At 37.5% G+C, this 17,027-nt stretch overlaps 1 pseudogene; it reads left to right on the top strand.

Moving 5' to 3' along the window:
• LOC127452706 (activating signal cointegrator 1 complex subunit 3-like) overlaps window positions 1-17,027 on the top strand; it is a 252,981-nt pseudogene that overhangs the window by 219,952 nt on the left and 16,002 nt on the right.

Raw genomic sequence — 17,027 nt, 5'->3', positions numbered from 1 at the left:
CTGCCAGGCAATTATCTTCATGACACTCCTCTCCACCTGTTAACTGGTTAGAGATGTTCACATTGCACAGCATTCACCAGCTGAAACCGGTCCTGTAAATGATCCTCCCTGACACAGTGTGTGTGTGTGTGTGTGTGTGCGTGCGTGCGCATGTGTTGGTGTGTGTGTGTGTGTGTGTGTGTGCGCATTGGACATTAGCATCTAAGTTCTGTCTTCGTGTGTCGTCATGTTGTGTTTTTGCAAATTATTAACACATACACATAGATTATATTCAACACAAATTTTGAGAGCTGAAAAAGTAGAAGTTTCTATGGAATATATTTATCAGAAGAACCTGATGTACCTTTCTTTACTCTTTCACACATGTATACATACACAAGAGCAAGAGAAATGTTTGCCGTCACTCAGAGTTAATGAAGTGCATAGTTGTGTGTGGATCTCATGTGGTTGCTCTTAGAGTTGTGTTGAGGATGGAAGTGATTTGAGCTCTCCAGCGAATCTCTCCAGCAGCTGGCACAGATTTGTCACACAGCAGTGGCTCTCTGGAGGTGTGTGTTAACACACACCTGCGCTGGCAAAGCAGGCTTGTGTGTCATTGCACATGTCTCTGCAGTGTTTATATTAAATGCTTTATTTGCTAATATCGAGATAAAATAATGTGCCTTTATATGCATTTCTTTAAAAAAACAATATATATATATATATATATATATATATATATATATATATATATATATATATATACTGTGTGTGTGTGTGTGTGTGTGTGTGTGTGTATATATATATATATATATATATATATATATATATATATATATATATATATATATACACACACACTACCGGTCCAAAGTTCTGAGACACTTACTCATTTTTTTTCTTTCACATTTTAGAATAATAGTAAAGTTATCAAAACTATGGAATAACATAAATGAAACTATGGGAATTATGTTGTGACTATAAAACTCCCAAATAAATCAAAACTGTGTTATATTTTAGCATCTTCAAAGTAGTCACCCTTTGCCTAGAATTTGCAGACATGTACTCTTGACATTTTCTCAACCAACTTCTTGAGGTATCACCCTGGGATGCTTTTTAAACAGTATTGAAGGAGTTCCCATCTATGTTGGGCACTTATTGGCTGCTTTTCTTTATTATTTGGTCCAAGTCATCAATTTAAAAACATTTTTAAATTTTTTTTTTTAATTACATTTTAGTTTTATAATGAAATAAATTAATATGGTGACACAATTATATTTTTGTCAACAAAACTAATTTCAAACATTTAAGCATACGCCTTCAGATCAAAAGATTTTTAAGATCATGAGAAACATTTCAGTCAAGTGTTTCAAAACTTTTGACCGGTAGTGTGTAATATATATATATACAGGTGCATCTCAATAAATTAGAATGTCGTGGAAAAGTTCATTTATTTCAGTAATTCAACTCAAATTGTGAAACTCGTGTATTAAATAAATTCAATGCACACAGACTGAAGTAGTTTAAGTCTTTGGTTCTTTTAATTGTGATGATTTTGGCTCACATTTAACAAAAACCCACCAATTCACTATCTCAAAAAATTAGAATACATCATAAGACCAATAAAAAAAACATTTTTAGTGAATTGTTGGCCTTCTGGAAAGTATGTTCATTTACTGTATATGTACTCAATACTTGGTAGGGGCTCCTTTTGCTTTAATTACTGCCTCAATTCGGCGTGGCATGGAGGTGATCAGTTTGTGGCACTGCTGAGGTGGTATGGAAGCCCAGGTTTCTTTGACAGTGGCCTTCAGCTCATCTGCATTTTTTGGTCTCTTGTTTCTCATTTTCCTCTTGACAATACCCCATAGATTCTCTATGGGGTTCAGGTCTGGTGAGTTTGCTGGCCAGTCAAGCACACCAACACCATGGTCATTTAACCAACTTTTGGTGCTTTTGGCAGTGTGGGCAGGTGCCAAATCCTGCTGGAAAATGAAATCAGCATCTTTAAAAAGTTGGTCAGCAGAAGGAAGCATGAAGTGCTCCAAAATTTCTTGGTAAACGGGTGCAGTGACTTTGGTTTTCAAAAAACACAATGGACCAACACCAGCAGATGACATTGCACCCCAAATCATCACAGACTGTGGAAACTTAACACTGGACTTCAAGCAACTTGGGCTATGAGCTTCTCCACCCTTCCTCCAGACTCTAGGACCTTGGTTTCCAAATGAAATACAAAACTTGCTCTCATCTGAAAAAAGGACTTTGGAACACTGGGCAACAGTCCAGTTCTTCTTCTCCTTAGCCCAGGTAAGACGCCTCTTGATGTTGTCTGTGGTTCAGGAGTGGCTTAACAAGAGGAATACGACAACTGTAGCCAAATTCCTTGACACGTCTCTTGATGCCTTGACCCCAGCCTCAGTCCATTCCTTGTGAAGTTCACCCAAATTCTTGAATCGATTTTGCTTGACAATCCTCATAAGGCTGCGGTTCTCTCCGTTGGTTGTGCATCTTTTTTTTCCACACTTTTTCCTTCCACTCAACTTTCTGTTAACATGCTTGGATACAGCACTCTGTGAACAGCCAGCTTCTTTGGCAATGAATGTTTGTGGCTTACCCTCCTTGTGAAGAGTGTCAATGATTGTCTTCTGGACAACTGTCAGATCAGCAGTCTTCCCCATGATTGTGTACCCTAGTGAACCAAACTGAGAGACCATTTTGAAGGCTCAGGAAACCTTTGCAGGTGTTTTGAGTTGATTAGCTGATGGCATGTCACCATATTCTAATTTTTTGAGATAGTGAATTGGTGGGTTTTTGTTAAATGTGAGCCAAAATCATCACAATTAAAAGAACCAAAGACTTAAACTACTTCAGTCTGTGTGCATTGAGTTTATTTAATACACGAGTTTCACAATTTGAGTTGAATTACTGAAATAAATGAACTTTTCCACGACATTCTAATTTATTGAGATGCACCTGTATATAGAATATATACATTTCGATTTTTGCAGATTTATAACTTTATTCAGATTTACAGCTACATATTCATACTTATAAGAGTATATTCAGAATTTGTAACTACAGGTTCAGATTTTCCATTAAATATTCAAATTTATTACTACTATATATCCAGATTTACAGTTATATTTTTGGCTTTGTAACTTCATATTCATAATTCATACTATATACTGTAACTATACACTACCAGTCAAAAGTTTTGAAACACAAATGTTTTTCATGATCTTAAAAATCTTTTGATTTACAACAATATATTCAGAGTTTGATTTATATAATCATGATGTATACTATATATTCAGATTTACAAATATACTGTATATTCACAATTTATAACTATATTACGGGATTTAAAAATATATATTCTGATTTACAACTATTTGGTCGGATTTATCTCAATTATATAATTATTTAATCAGATTAACAACAATATATTCAGAATTGATAAAACTACAGTCTGATTTTATAGAATTATTTCCACTTTGGCCCCCTATAATATGTACATTTTAATTGTATTTTCTTATCACATCAGTACGATATTGAAAGCAGATAATATCAGTGATTTGTTTTGTTTGTTTGTGTGATTTTTATTATTATTATTATTATTATTATTATTTAGTTATATTTTTTTCAAATCATTCAAAAACAACCAAATTCTCGATTTGAATTGGACTTTGCAGATACATTACTGTAGTGTCATTTTCACCCCACTTTTAACCAACTCTATTTCCTCTTTCCTTTAGCTACTATAATTTGGACAACACCAGCCATGAAACCATTAACAAATACCTTCCAAACTTGTTGGAGAGGAGTCTGAGGGATCTCGAATGTTCCTGCTGCATGGAAATAAAGGAGGTACGATCATTTTAACATTAGTATATTTACATGTGGACCGATATTAATGTATTTACATTTCATGCTTACTGTAAGTCAGTCCTAGAATTCATTGTGACAAGCTGAACACGCCTCCTGTTCAATCCTCTTTTTAACACAAGAACATGTCCTGTGTGAACACTCCCTTTAGAATGTGACTGCTTATGTAAACAATAGACAGCAAGGCAGCTCACTCAGTAGTATTTAGTATGCAGTATGCATCATGTGGAATGTCATCTTTGACCCATCCAGTATAACTCTGTATTTTGACCTGTGGTGTGTTAATCAGTGACTGTTTTCTGTCCTTCAGGACAAGTGCACCATAGAGCCCCTGATGTATGTTTGCATCGCATCCTACTATTACCTGAAACACCAGACCATCCGCATGTTCAAAGAGCGACTGAAGCCAGAGCTGCCCATCGCAGAGCTGCTGGCCATCCTGTCGGTGAACAGACATTCATTCTGAAAGCATCCTCTGTCACTCCTTATCTTCTGCTCAGCGACGCGTACAGGACGTGCACTTTAAACAGCAATGCATCAGCACCCTCACAGCGTTAATCATTATTCCATGAGTCCAGTTGAGTTTGATACAGCTGAGCACTCAAACAAACAAACACACACACACACACACACACACACACACACACGTAATTGAACCCTTGTGGGATGGTGTGAAAATTAGCAGCTCTTTACGTTCGCCTCATTAGAGCACCACCCCTCTCTGCCCCTCTTACTGATCATGGCCATAATTGAGACATAAAGGCTTTTCACACTTCACTGATGTCCACACGACCTGACATCTGTCTCACACTAGACAACCTGCTGAAAGAACACAAAATGTCAAAGAATATTGTTCATACACATTCTTAAATGCTTTTTATAAATCAGTCCTGGTGGATCAGGGAGAGGAAATCTAATTTGTTTGACACTTTTAAGGATTAGGGTACAAATTGGTGTGCTGTTCATATTCTAAAGCAAAAGAAAAGCTCAAATTACATGTTCTATTATGTTTGTAGATAAATCATTATAAAAAATCAAATTAACATTGTATGACAAGTGGCTAGTGGTTAATCACATGAAATGTATGTAGCTTACCACTTTAAACTGATTTCAGCCTGTCCCACCGGAGAGATCTTGACCTTCTCCGGACCCACTTTACAATAGGAGTCTTTTACTACTGTTTACTTAAATTACACAAATTAAGCATTTGATACAATGTTCTTATTGTATACACACATTTTGTTACATTGTACATTTAACTGAAGTACCTGAATGTAAATACAACTGTAATTACACTGTTGACCCTACCCTTGAACCTAAACCTGTCGCATCTCCAACCTCTGTAGAAGCAAGAATTTCACATGTATACCACTAGTACACTAACAAATGCTTCATTTATATATACAGTATATATTTTCTGAAATAGTTTTGTGTGTCATCAAAATAAATGTATTGTGGTTTTACTACAGTAACCATATTTTAACCATTATATTTGTAGTGAATCTATAATAACCACAATATTAAACCGCCGTGAAGTTGGAACACCATATAATTAAATCATTACCAAATCTATACCATTCATTTGTGCTGCGTTTGTGCCGATTTGTGATGCAAAAATGAACATTTGTGCTGGTTCGGTGTTTGCGATATTAGACATAATTTTTTGGCTGTGTGATGTCACATTCCACCCCATGTGGTCCAAATCGCTCCAAACCGGTGCCGTTTATTTGTGCTAGATTTGTGCCGGTTTGTGCCGTTAAAAGAAACACTGTAACTATTTCCTACCTTAGATATAGCAAGAAACTTTTCAGTAGCAGTGACGTCACTCTCTACCACATGTCATCCACATGTCGTTCATTTGTGCTCGATTTGTGCCATTAAAATTAATCTTGTATCTATTTCCCTTCATTAGAAATAATAGCTTGTATTCGGTAGCAGTTACGTCACTCTCCACCACATGTGGTCCAAATCGTTCCGAACCGGTGTCATTTGTTTGTGCTGGTTTGTGCTGTTAAAAGAAACATCATAACATATTCCTTTCTTTGTATTTAACAAGATAGCTTTTGGAAGCCGTGAAATCATGCAGGCTAAACCCCATGTCAATCACTCTCACCTGTCTTCATTGTTTGTCCTTGCTTCTGGTTTCTGCCGGGTTTGGTATCATTGAAGCATTCATTTTTGGGCGAAGATTAAATCTTTCACCACATCAAACTCCAAATGCAAAAAAAAAAAAACATTTCTGTGTTTGTGCTGTGAATTATGATTTGTTTATAGGCTATATGTGACTCTGCTGAACAAAGCAGTACATAATGGTTATATAGGTTAATTATTCCAAGTTTTTCACAAGTAAACAGCCACAGTATTCAGCTCTGAATTCATTTATTTGTTTTAATTCTGCTAGAAGCTGGCACGACTTGTGTTGACGGTGTTTGTGTAATTGCATAGTCCTATATTTGAGATAATATTCAAAATATTTGTTTGAAATTTCAGTGCAATGTTTGAAAACAAGTTAGGTGCCGTTCACATGCTGGAATGCATTGATGTTGCACTAAAATTACACAAAAGAGCAAAACGTATGTGTCTCGACTCGAGACGTTTAACAGTTTAGGTTCTTTTTAACTTGACATGGCATCTAAAAACACAAACAAGCCATCAAAGATGTCAATCTAGGGGGTCTGGAGCTCAGTGAGTATTGACGCTGACTACCACCCCTGGAGTCGCTAGTTCGAATCCAGGGCGTACTGAGTGACTCCAGCCAGGTCTCCTAAGCAACCAAATTAGCCCGGTTGCTAGGGAGGGTAGAGTCACATGGGGTAACCTCCTCGTGGTCGCTATAATGTGGTTCGCACTAGGTGGAGTGCGTGGTGAGTTGTGCGCAGATGCCACGGAGAATAGCGTGAAGCCTCCACACACGCTAGATCTCCGCGGTAACACGCTCAACAAGCCACGTGATAAGATGCACGGATTGACGGTCTCAGACGCGGAGGCAACTGAGATTCGTCCTCCGCCACCCAGATTGAGGCGAGTCACTACGCCACCACGAGGACTTAGTGCGCATTGGGAACTGGGCATTCCAAACTGGGAAGATAAAGGGGGAGAAAGAAAAAAAAAAGACATCTATCTAGCGCACGTTTACATTGAAATCAATTATAAAACAGCACAGACGGACACAAAAACATGCTCAATGTGAACGGCTCCTCAGTGTAAGACTAGAACTCTTTAGAAAAGTTTGATCACACTTGCCTGTTCTTTATTATTTGATACTGCACAATTTAAATTTTTTTAGAGTATATCATCATCAAAACTAAGAAGTAACACACAAGTATGGAAATTATGCAGTGACCAAAACAAATTAAATCAGAAACATCTTCTATTTGAACTTCTTCAGTGTATCCTTTCATCTGTTCCAGCTCTGCACACAGTTCATTTTCTCAATCAACTTCAGGTGCATCCTGGGATGCTTTTTAAACAGTACTGAATGATTTCATATGCTGGACACTTGTTGGCTACTTTTCTTTAATAAAAATTAAATAAATAAATAAATAAAAAAAATAAAAAGGTACAGAAATAATCACAAGCGTTTGACCATAAACCTTTAGATCAAAAAGTTTTAAGATTATAAGAAACAAACTTAGTCAGTGTCATTTGGACTTTTTGTGTGGGCTATATTTATTTTATATTTATAAGTTCTTGATATAAATTTTATTTACTAACTTTTACTATTTTTTATTTGATTTGTATTGTATCTTGCTATATTTTGCTATTGCTGTAGATAAATGGAGGATAACTGAGTTTCATGTTTTTAGTTTAAGTTTTTACGCTTGAAACCATTTAAAGTGATTTTAATAAGGACAATTTAGAAATGTTACCACACAATTTGGTCAAATTAGCTTCAGAAAAGTGACTTTAGCTGAAAGGTGAGTAGTCTGCATCCCTGGTTTAAATATCAGACCAAATCTGGTATTTCATGACAGAGAGATGTGTTTGAGTTTGACGTGGTGAAAGATTAAATCTTTGCCCAAAAATGAATGCTTCAATGATATCAAACACGGCACAAACCAGAAGCAAGGACAAACAATGAAGACAGGTGAGAGTGATTGACATGGGGTTTAGCCTGCATGATTTCACGGCTCCCAAAAAGCTATCTTGTTAAATACAAAGAAAGGAATATGTTATGATGTTTAACAGCACAAACCAGCACAAACTGAGCACAAACCAATGACATCGGTTTGGTGCGATTTGGATGACATGGGGTGGAGAGTGATGTCACTGCTACCAAATTCAAATTCTTATTTCTAAAGAATTCAGGGAAATAGATATAGTGTTTCTTTTAACGGCACAAATCTAGCACAAACAAACGGCACCGGTTTGGAGCGATTTGGACAACATGGGGTGGAAAGTGACGTCACACAGCCAAAAAAATTGTCTAATATCGCAAACACCGAACCAGCACATACATTAATTTCTGCAGCACAAACGAATGGTATAGATTTGGTAATTATTTAATTATACGGGGTGTCAACTTCACGGAGGTCAATGTTAACCATGGTCAAACTATTGTAAAACCATGTTTACTATATAGAGACAGTATACTACAATAATACCATGGTTTCTTCCAAAAAAGCATGTTTACTTCTCATATTTACTACAATAGTGCTTTAGTAAAACCATGGTTTCTGCCAAAGAAACATGGTAACTTCATGGCTACTAGATTACAGTTTTGTGTTCCCTCAGAATTAATTTATATTAATATTATATTAATATTAATATATATACTTATATTATTATAATTAACAAGTAATAATGAATTCATAAATTACTTAAAATTAATATAATGCAATTAAAATAATAATTTAATAACAAATCATAAAAATAATTTAAATTAATACATACATTTCTGAAGGTTAGGTACCTTCTTTCACTTACTTGTTGTTGAAACAAGCATGGCTTTGTGGCTATACTTGAAAGATTGTATTGACTGTGAGATTATCTTATTTATTAACTTTTATTAGTTCTTGAGGAATTCAGCTTGTAAATCCTCCAAAAAATAATAATTAAAATGGAGTTCTCTTAAAGGTACAACTGGAAATATTATGTCGTCAGCTTCTTCTCATTTGTTGCTCTTGGTTTATTGTTGTAAAAGCAGCAATCAAATGATTTTACTGGCAATAATTCCAGAGATTTACTGTTGTCTGAACCCTCCTAATGGTGTCAGCAGAGACCTGTGACCTCTGTGTGACCTGGACAAACAAACTACTGCAGGTCACACCTCAGATTCACTGATGTTAAAGACATCACCACAAATTATTCATCTGCTGAATTAGTCTGAATCAGAAAGGTCTGATTGTTGTGAGTGCAATGTCATTTAGACATGTGTGACTGAAGGTGTCTGCATGGCTGTAAATTTTAATGGTCGTGTGTGTGTGTGTGTGTGTGTGTGTGGATGTTAATGTGGTAATGATGCAGTAGGGATAAATCACTGATCTTCACATTTATCCATTTTCTGCTTGATTACCCACTTATCACTCTCTCATTACGTGTCGGTGTCTAACACTCATGTTGGTCGCTTAACAAAAGCATGACATGAGGGGGACAGGACCCCCCAGTTTCACCCGAACCAGTCGCTCAATAGCAACAAATGACCCCTCCCCATGACTCTACCCCCATCAGCCCCTCATTCACCCTCATTGTCCTCTAATTACCGCAGGACAGTTCATAAAGAGACACAGAGTCAAGCCCACCCCACACAGCTACTGCAGCACTCTAGCACTGCTCACTGTTAGAACACACTTTCCACCAATACAGCACAAATTTGTGTTCCATCACTTGATTTGAATAATAATTTGTGCGATTAAAGCTCAAATTACATGTTTTAAGAGAGAGACATATTAGATTAACTATCTACTACTTAAGATTAGATAAACTATTATCTAACACTACAATGATACAGCAAGAAAAGCAGATTGTTTTAAACACATAAAATGTCTTTACCCTATTGACTGTTCAACTGTATCCAACAATTGAAAGCAGGCAACAAACTCATTTATATATATATATATATATGTATACTGTATATAGGGCTGTCGATTTTGTGTTTATTTAGTGCAATTTAATTATATAAAAAGTTATATGTTAAAAAATTTACGCAATTAATCATGCCCCTGATCTGAATGTAAATTAAGTCATAAGGAATGTTATTGTAGGAGGACTCAAGCTCAAGGAGGACTCAAACTCAACATGTACCACAGTGATGTGTCAGTAGGGGGCAGTCAGCTCCAGCTGTATGGACAACATGCCTCCTTTAACTAATGAGAGCAGTACTGCTTTCCACAGCTGGACCAAGCACAACAAAGTTCAGGGATTTCGAGATGTCAAACTACATTTAACTTGACAGCATTCTAAAAACACAACACTTATGACTGAAGACACTTGAAACGCGACGCAAGCACAGTGAGACACTCCAAATGTGTCCATCTGACCAACACACTCTCATGGCGAAATCGTCAGGATTCTAATGACTTTTCTCAATTTTGCTAATTCGTATGATGTCATGCAACTGCACTCGTTTGAATTCCTATGACTTTCACTACAGCCAATGATGTTGCTAGACATCGTTTCCATCTAATACGCGACAATTACATGATTCTGTCACACACAACAACTTCCTATCATGTTTACACACTCTACTGATTGGATACATTTAGATAAGGGGTTTGGGTAAGGACATAATATTACAGTTTTTCTCGAAACTCTAAACACAAATCCATAACTTCTCACCCAATTCCCCAAACTTCCTATTTTCAGGTAAAAATAAAGCTCTCCACACAAAACCATTCAGTCTTGCTGAAAAAACAAACTTTGCCCTCAGACATGACACACAAGCCCTCAAAAACACACACACTACAACATAGTCTTACACACTGTTGAGATAAATTCAAAACAATACTACAAAAACCAGTAATAAGTTATGTTGCTTGTGGTTTTCCCCCACAAAAACCTTTTAACATGATGAGCACAACAAAAGACACAAATGTATACATTTGCACATTTTTTATACCTTAATGTACTGTACAGTACAATACACCAAACAACAACAACAACAAAATTATTCTGCCCTAGCATCCCGTCTTTGGTCAGGGACAGGCCAGAGAATCTCATCAACATCACAGGCTATATTGGCCCTAGCCAGGCAATGGGGGTAAAATCCTCTTGCATCCCTGATCCACCCCTGGCATGCATCAACTGAAATGTCTAGGCAGGCTTCTTCCATGGCCTGGAGGATGTGAACATGGATGTGAGGTTCTTGGTCATATACTTTCCACCGCCATGCCAAAAAAAAAAAAAAAAAACTCCTCTATCGGGTTTAGAAAGGGAGAGTATGCAGGCAGAAAGATGTTGGAAAACCTTGGGCTATTGGTAAACCAGTCACAAACCAGAGCAGCACAATGGATGCTGACATTATCCCAAACAACAATGTAGCAAGGCTGCACTGGTTGTGCTAGCTCCCTCTGGTCAAGCTGGAACACATGCTCTCTTAGACCATCAAGGAAACCAAGGAGGAGCATAGTGTTATAGGGTCCAAGAATGGCATGGCGGTGGAGTACCCCTCGTTGGCTGATGGCTGTGAACATAGTGACGTTCCCTCCTCGCTGGCCAGGGACATTCACAATAGCCCGATGGCCAATTATGTTCCTCCCCCTTCTCCTTCTTTTGATCAAGTTAAATCCAGCCTCAACAACAAAGATAATCTCATGGGGAACAGGCCGGCTTCAGTCTCAAAGATTCTCTGCAAAACACATGAAACACAGTAGTGTAAATGACTACCCTGAAACAGTTCAAGAGGGCACAAATGGCAGACCACCATATCTACTTTGTGCTACAGTATAAACGGCTGTACTGCTATACTGTGACGGTACACAATACTTCATACAATATAAAAACTCATACTTGAACATATTCCAGACGTTGGTCTTTCACTCTGTCAGAGTTTTGTTCGAAAGGGACGCGGTAGGCCCGTTTCATCCGGAACCTATTCTTTCGGAGGATGCGATCAATTGTGGAGAGGCTGATGGCATTTATCCCTCGAAATTGGTGATTGTCTTCAATCACTCTCCTTTGAATTGTTGGCAATGAACATATTTACCAGCTCCCTCTCTTGCTCCTCCAAAAAAAGCCTTAGCCTGCCTCCACCAGGTGGTCGTGTCTGTGTCCTACAAAAATAGTAGTACTGATTACTGTAACTGTGACATCCTTTTTACAAAATGGAAGCATACAGAAACTCTCTGTATGTGAGGCAATTTGATGCATTTCTTTTTATAAGTATAGTGCAACAGCTACAGTACATGGATGTGTTGTAACAGCACAGAGTACAGCACTTAAAAGTTACAGTAGAGAGCAGTCTGAAGTACACCTACCTGTTTTCCTCCCTGAAGGTTCTTATGATTGAGGCGATGGTGAAACGACTCAAGTTTGGCTGTACTCGTTGCCTAGCCTCCCTCATAGTCATACCATGGACAAGGACATGGTCAACTAGAGTGGCACGAATTTCATCCGAGACTGCTTGTCTCCTTGTCCTTCCACTTCCTCTTCCTTGTCGTCATCGTCATCCTCCTCCTCCTCCTCCTCCTCCACCTCCACCTCTTCCTCCTCTCCCTACTCCTCCTCCTCCACCTCCTACTCTTCCTCTTCACCTCTTCCTCCACTCCTACTGCTCTTCCTCCTCCTCCTCCTCTCCGGTGTCCTCGACCTCTTCCTTCACGTCTCTGGATCCATTGTTACAAAATTGAATGAACTGACTCGGGCCCTTTTATCTATCTATTGAAGGTTCTGATTACTGTGTTATCAATTTTGACTCTTAGTGTTTCCACCTGGATAATTGTGTGCTAATTGAGCTCAAGCTGTGCTGACTTGAGTGAACATAATGCTAGTGCTTTCTAAATGACCACATGGTGTAGGCAATGAGAAATTAAGGGATTTGTGTGTAGAGTTTTGCAGTGACAGTTCAACAAATCTGACTCTTGTGTCAAAACAGGGGGATAGTGTTTATAGTTTAGGGAAATGGATGTGCTTTTTGATAAATGGCGTTATGGTTTTGAAATTTTAGTTCAAAAGCCTGGTTATAGTGTTTAAGCAATCGAGAAAAACTGTAATAAGTATGTGTGCAAAACTCATGCTTACTTCCTCATTAGACATCCAGGAATTTGCATGTGATGAAATCGTACAAGTTTATGCGAAACCATACGAAATTGGCAACTCATAAATTATGTATGACTTTTCATGAGATCGGGTTGGTCTGACACATGAGTACATAGACCAACAATTCAGAATAGTGTAAATCCAAAAATAAGGTTGTGTTCAATGATATGGAAATAAAATAAACAATATTTGGACTTTCACTGATGTAAAAGTGTTTGAAATGCTTAACTTGTCTACTGCCACAATGTATGTATAGAGTATGATGTAATGTATATTTGAATTATTTGAATTATAAAATTATGTTTATAATTATTTAAAATACACTATATTGCCAAAAGTATTTGCTCATCTGCCTTTAGATGCATATGAATTTAAGTGACATCCCATTCTTAATCCATAGGGTTTAATATGACGTCGGCCCACCCTTTGCAGCTATAACAGCTTCAACTCTTCTGGGAAGGCTTTCCACAAGGTTTAGGAGTGTGTTTATGGGAATTTTTGACCATTCTTCCAGAAGCGCATTTGTGAGGTCAGACACTGATGTTGGACGAGAAGGCCTGGCTCACAGTCTTCACTCTAATTCATCCCAAAGGTGCTCTATCGGGTTGAGGTCAGGACTCTGTGCAGGCCAGTCAAGTTCTTCCACACCAAACTTGCTCATCCATGTCTTTATGGACCTTGCTTTGTGCACTGGTGCGCAGTCATGTTGGAACAGGAAGGGGCCATCCCCAAACTGTTCCCACAAAGTTGGGAGCATGGAATTGTCCAAAATCTCTTGGTATGCTGAAGCATTCAGAGTTCCTTTCACTGGAACTAAGGGGCCAAGCCCAGCTCCTGAAAAAACAACCCCACACCATAATCCCCCCTCCACCAAACTTCACAGTTGGCACAATGCAGTCAGACAAGTACTGTTCTCCTGGCAACTGCCAAACCCAGACTCGTCCATCAGATTGCCAGATGGAGAAGAGTGATTCGTCACTCCAGAGAACGTGTCTCCACTGCTCTAGAGTCCAGTGGCGGCATGCTTTACACCACTGCATCTGACGCTTTGCATTGCACTTGGTGATGTATGGCTTGGATGCAGCTGCTCGGCCATGGAAACCCATTCCATGAAGCTCTCTACTCACTGTTCTTGAGCTAATCTGAAGGCCACATGAACTTTGGAGGTCTGTAGCGATTGACTCTGCAGAAAGTTGGCGACCTCTGCGCACTATGCACCTCAGCATCCGCTGACCCCGCTCTGTCATTTTACGTGGCCTACCACTTCGTGGCTGAGTTGCTGTCATTCCCAATCGCTTCCACTTTGTTATAATACCACTGACAGTTGACTGTGGAATATTTAGTAGCGAGGAAATTTCACGACTGGACTTGTTGCACAGGTGGCATCCTATCACAGTACCACGCTGGAATTCACTGAGCTCCTGAGAGCGGCCCATTCTTTCACAAATGTTTGTAGAAGCAGTCTGCATGCCTAGATGCTTCATTTTATTAATTGGCACATCATTTTATTCAGTTGACAGCCCTATAAATATATATATATATATATCAGCATATGCACTTTTAAAATTACGTTTTTTTAAAGTTAAAAAACAAACTGTAAGCCAAAGAAAAAAGTGAAAAAATAAAAACTATTCATACAATTATAAACAATTGTAATTTCATAAATTAACATTAACCAAGATTATTAAATGCTTTAAAAAAATATTGTTCAGTGTAAGTTCATGATACCTCACCCATTTATTCATGTTAATGAGTATAACCTTATTGTAAAATGTAGCCTTTAAATAATAATAAAAAAATTAAAATAAAAAAAAAAATGCCCCACAGTTTGTCTGCAAGCTTTTTTCCACATTAAACAATCCTATTCCATTTTCTCAATTTTTACAAACAAACAAAATAAATAAATAAATCTTATACTCCATGTATGGAAATATGTCTATCAGTCATTATAAACCAACATTTGGTCCCAAACTAGCCCCAACTGAGTGATTACTTAGGGTAACTGAAGCTGAATTAGTGTTAAGAAATAACTCAAATTTGACTTCATTTTCTATTAATTTTATGCCTTTTTTATTATTTGTATTTATTTATTTTATTTTATTTATTTATTTATTTGAGAAAGGGGCTTTAGAAAGGGGCTCCAGAGATTGAGAACAGAGCTCAAGCTGTACTGTTTGGCCTTATTGATGGATCACCATCCTAACTTTATCTTCTGCAGACCTCACACTCAAGACAGATCAATCATCATAGTGTTCTGACCTGCCTTCTCTGCTCAGGTCTGAATGTACTCGTTTAATGCTGATGTGTAGAGGTAGAAAACCACAGACCTGTGACTTATATGACTCAGCACTTCCTGTTTCTTATTGGAAATTTCCTGAACATTTGAGGATATGGGAGTAAATTATTCTACTGAAATATGCATGCTTGCTCATTTGAGCTCTACTCCAGCTAGAAACTCATTTAAAGGAATAGTTCACCAAATGTTTTTTTATTCTTTCATTATTTACTCAACCTCATGTCATAACAATTGCTTATTGTGTTCTTTCTTCTACTGAACAAAAATGTAGATTTTTTTGAAGAATGCTCTGGCCATTTTTTCCCATGCTGTTACAGTGAATGGGGAATGAAGCTTTCAAGCTTCAAAAAGGATACAAAAGCATGGCTATTGCAAGCCTTTTTGACATTTAATCAAGTGTAGGATATTAATTATTTATATCACCAATTGATATCGGGAATGGAATTACAACTAGGGAAAGTGCTGATTTTTGTTATCAGTAATAAGGTTTGCACTAATAAAAATGTTAATTCTTGACATCAAAAATGGAATTTCAACTAATCAATTCTGATGCCTGTAACTGCATTTTCACTAGTAGAATTTCACAATGACCCCGTTTCCACCTGGTTTTAAGATGCATCTGGAGTGATCTGATCACATGTGGTCAGGCGAAACACATGTAGCTGTTTACACTTGGTCACTTAAATGCGTCTCCTGTGACCACTTGTGATCGGATTTCGAGGGGAGGGACTCTGATTTCATGATGACTTACATCAATCACTATGTCATTGTGTTACTGGATGACATCAAAGTGCAAAAAAGTCAAAAAAGACAAAGAAAGCATGGAAAAAACTGGCAAAGTTTAAACTCTTGTTTTAGCGCAGCAGTTGATTGACTGTTTCACTAGTAAGTACAGTAGCTAATATGTCAAATTGGAATTAATTAATTTAGCACCTTAATATGGGAATGTCATATTGATGGTCTTAGTGGACTAGATCTGCTAATGTTGCTGCTGCAGAACAAGTACGGAGACTTGCTACTGCTTGAAAAAACACAGACATACTGAATTGAAAATGTGGACATGCTGCTGCTGCTACACAATTAGACAAAATGCAAGACATGCTGCATCGGACAATCCCCATGTTGCAGATGTAGACAGTTGGTGCTGGGGTGGAGGAGGGTTTCAGAGAAAAACTCTCACAGCGCTTCAGTGAAACCAGCTTATGTGCAAAACTGATCCATTTAAATGTTAGACAAAGAGAGAGATGCAAGTTGATTGGCTACCTGATTACAAGTCAAAGGACCAATCGGCTTAAACCATGCGAGCCTATTGGCTTAATATGTCACGTGTGAGCGAGCAAATAGGCTAAAAATTCATCAGTCAAAAAAACCTATAAAGCTATCAGCTTGCGCCACATGGCAGAACTTTGGTCAATTATCTGTAATTGCATTTTTTAACAGGAGTTAATAACAGTTAATTATTAAATTCTTATGGGCTTTCACTAGCTGAAATTCCATTTTTTTCTATCAAGAATGGGTATTTCTGTTAGTAACGACTTAATTTTTTATATCAACAATAAGTGTTTTTACTAGTGCAAAGCTAATTATTGATTTAAAAATTTTAGCATTAGCAGTTGTTGTTTTTTTACAACTTAAGAACACAGCGAAGAAGAAAAATTGTTAAGTTCTT

This window comes from Myxocyprinus asiaticus, chromosome 15 (assembly GCF_019703515.2).
Source record: "Myxocyprinus asiaticus isolate MX2 ecotype Aquarium Trade chromosome 15, UBuf_Myxa_2, whole genome shotgun sequence".
In the NCBI taxonomy this organism is placed as follows: domain Eukaryota; kingdom Metazoa; phylum Chordata; class Actinopteri; order Cypriniformes; family Catostomidae; genus Myxocyprinus; species Myxocyprinus asiaticus.
This window is presented reverse-complemented; position numbering and strand designations above follow the sequence as displayed.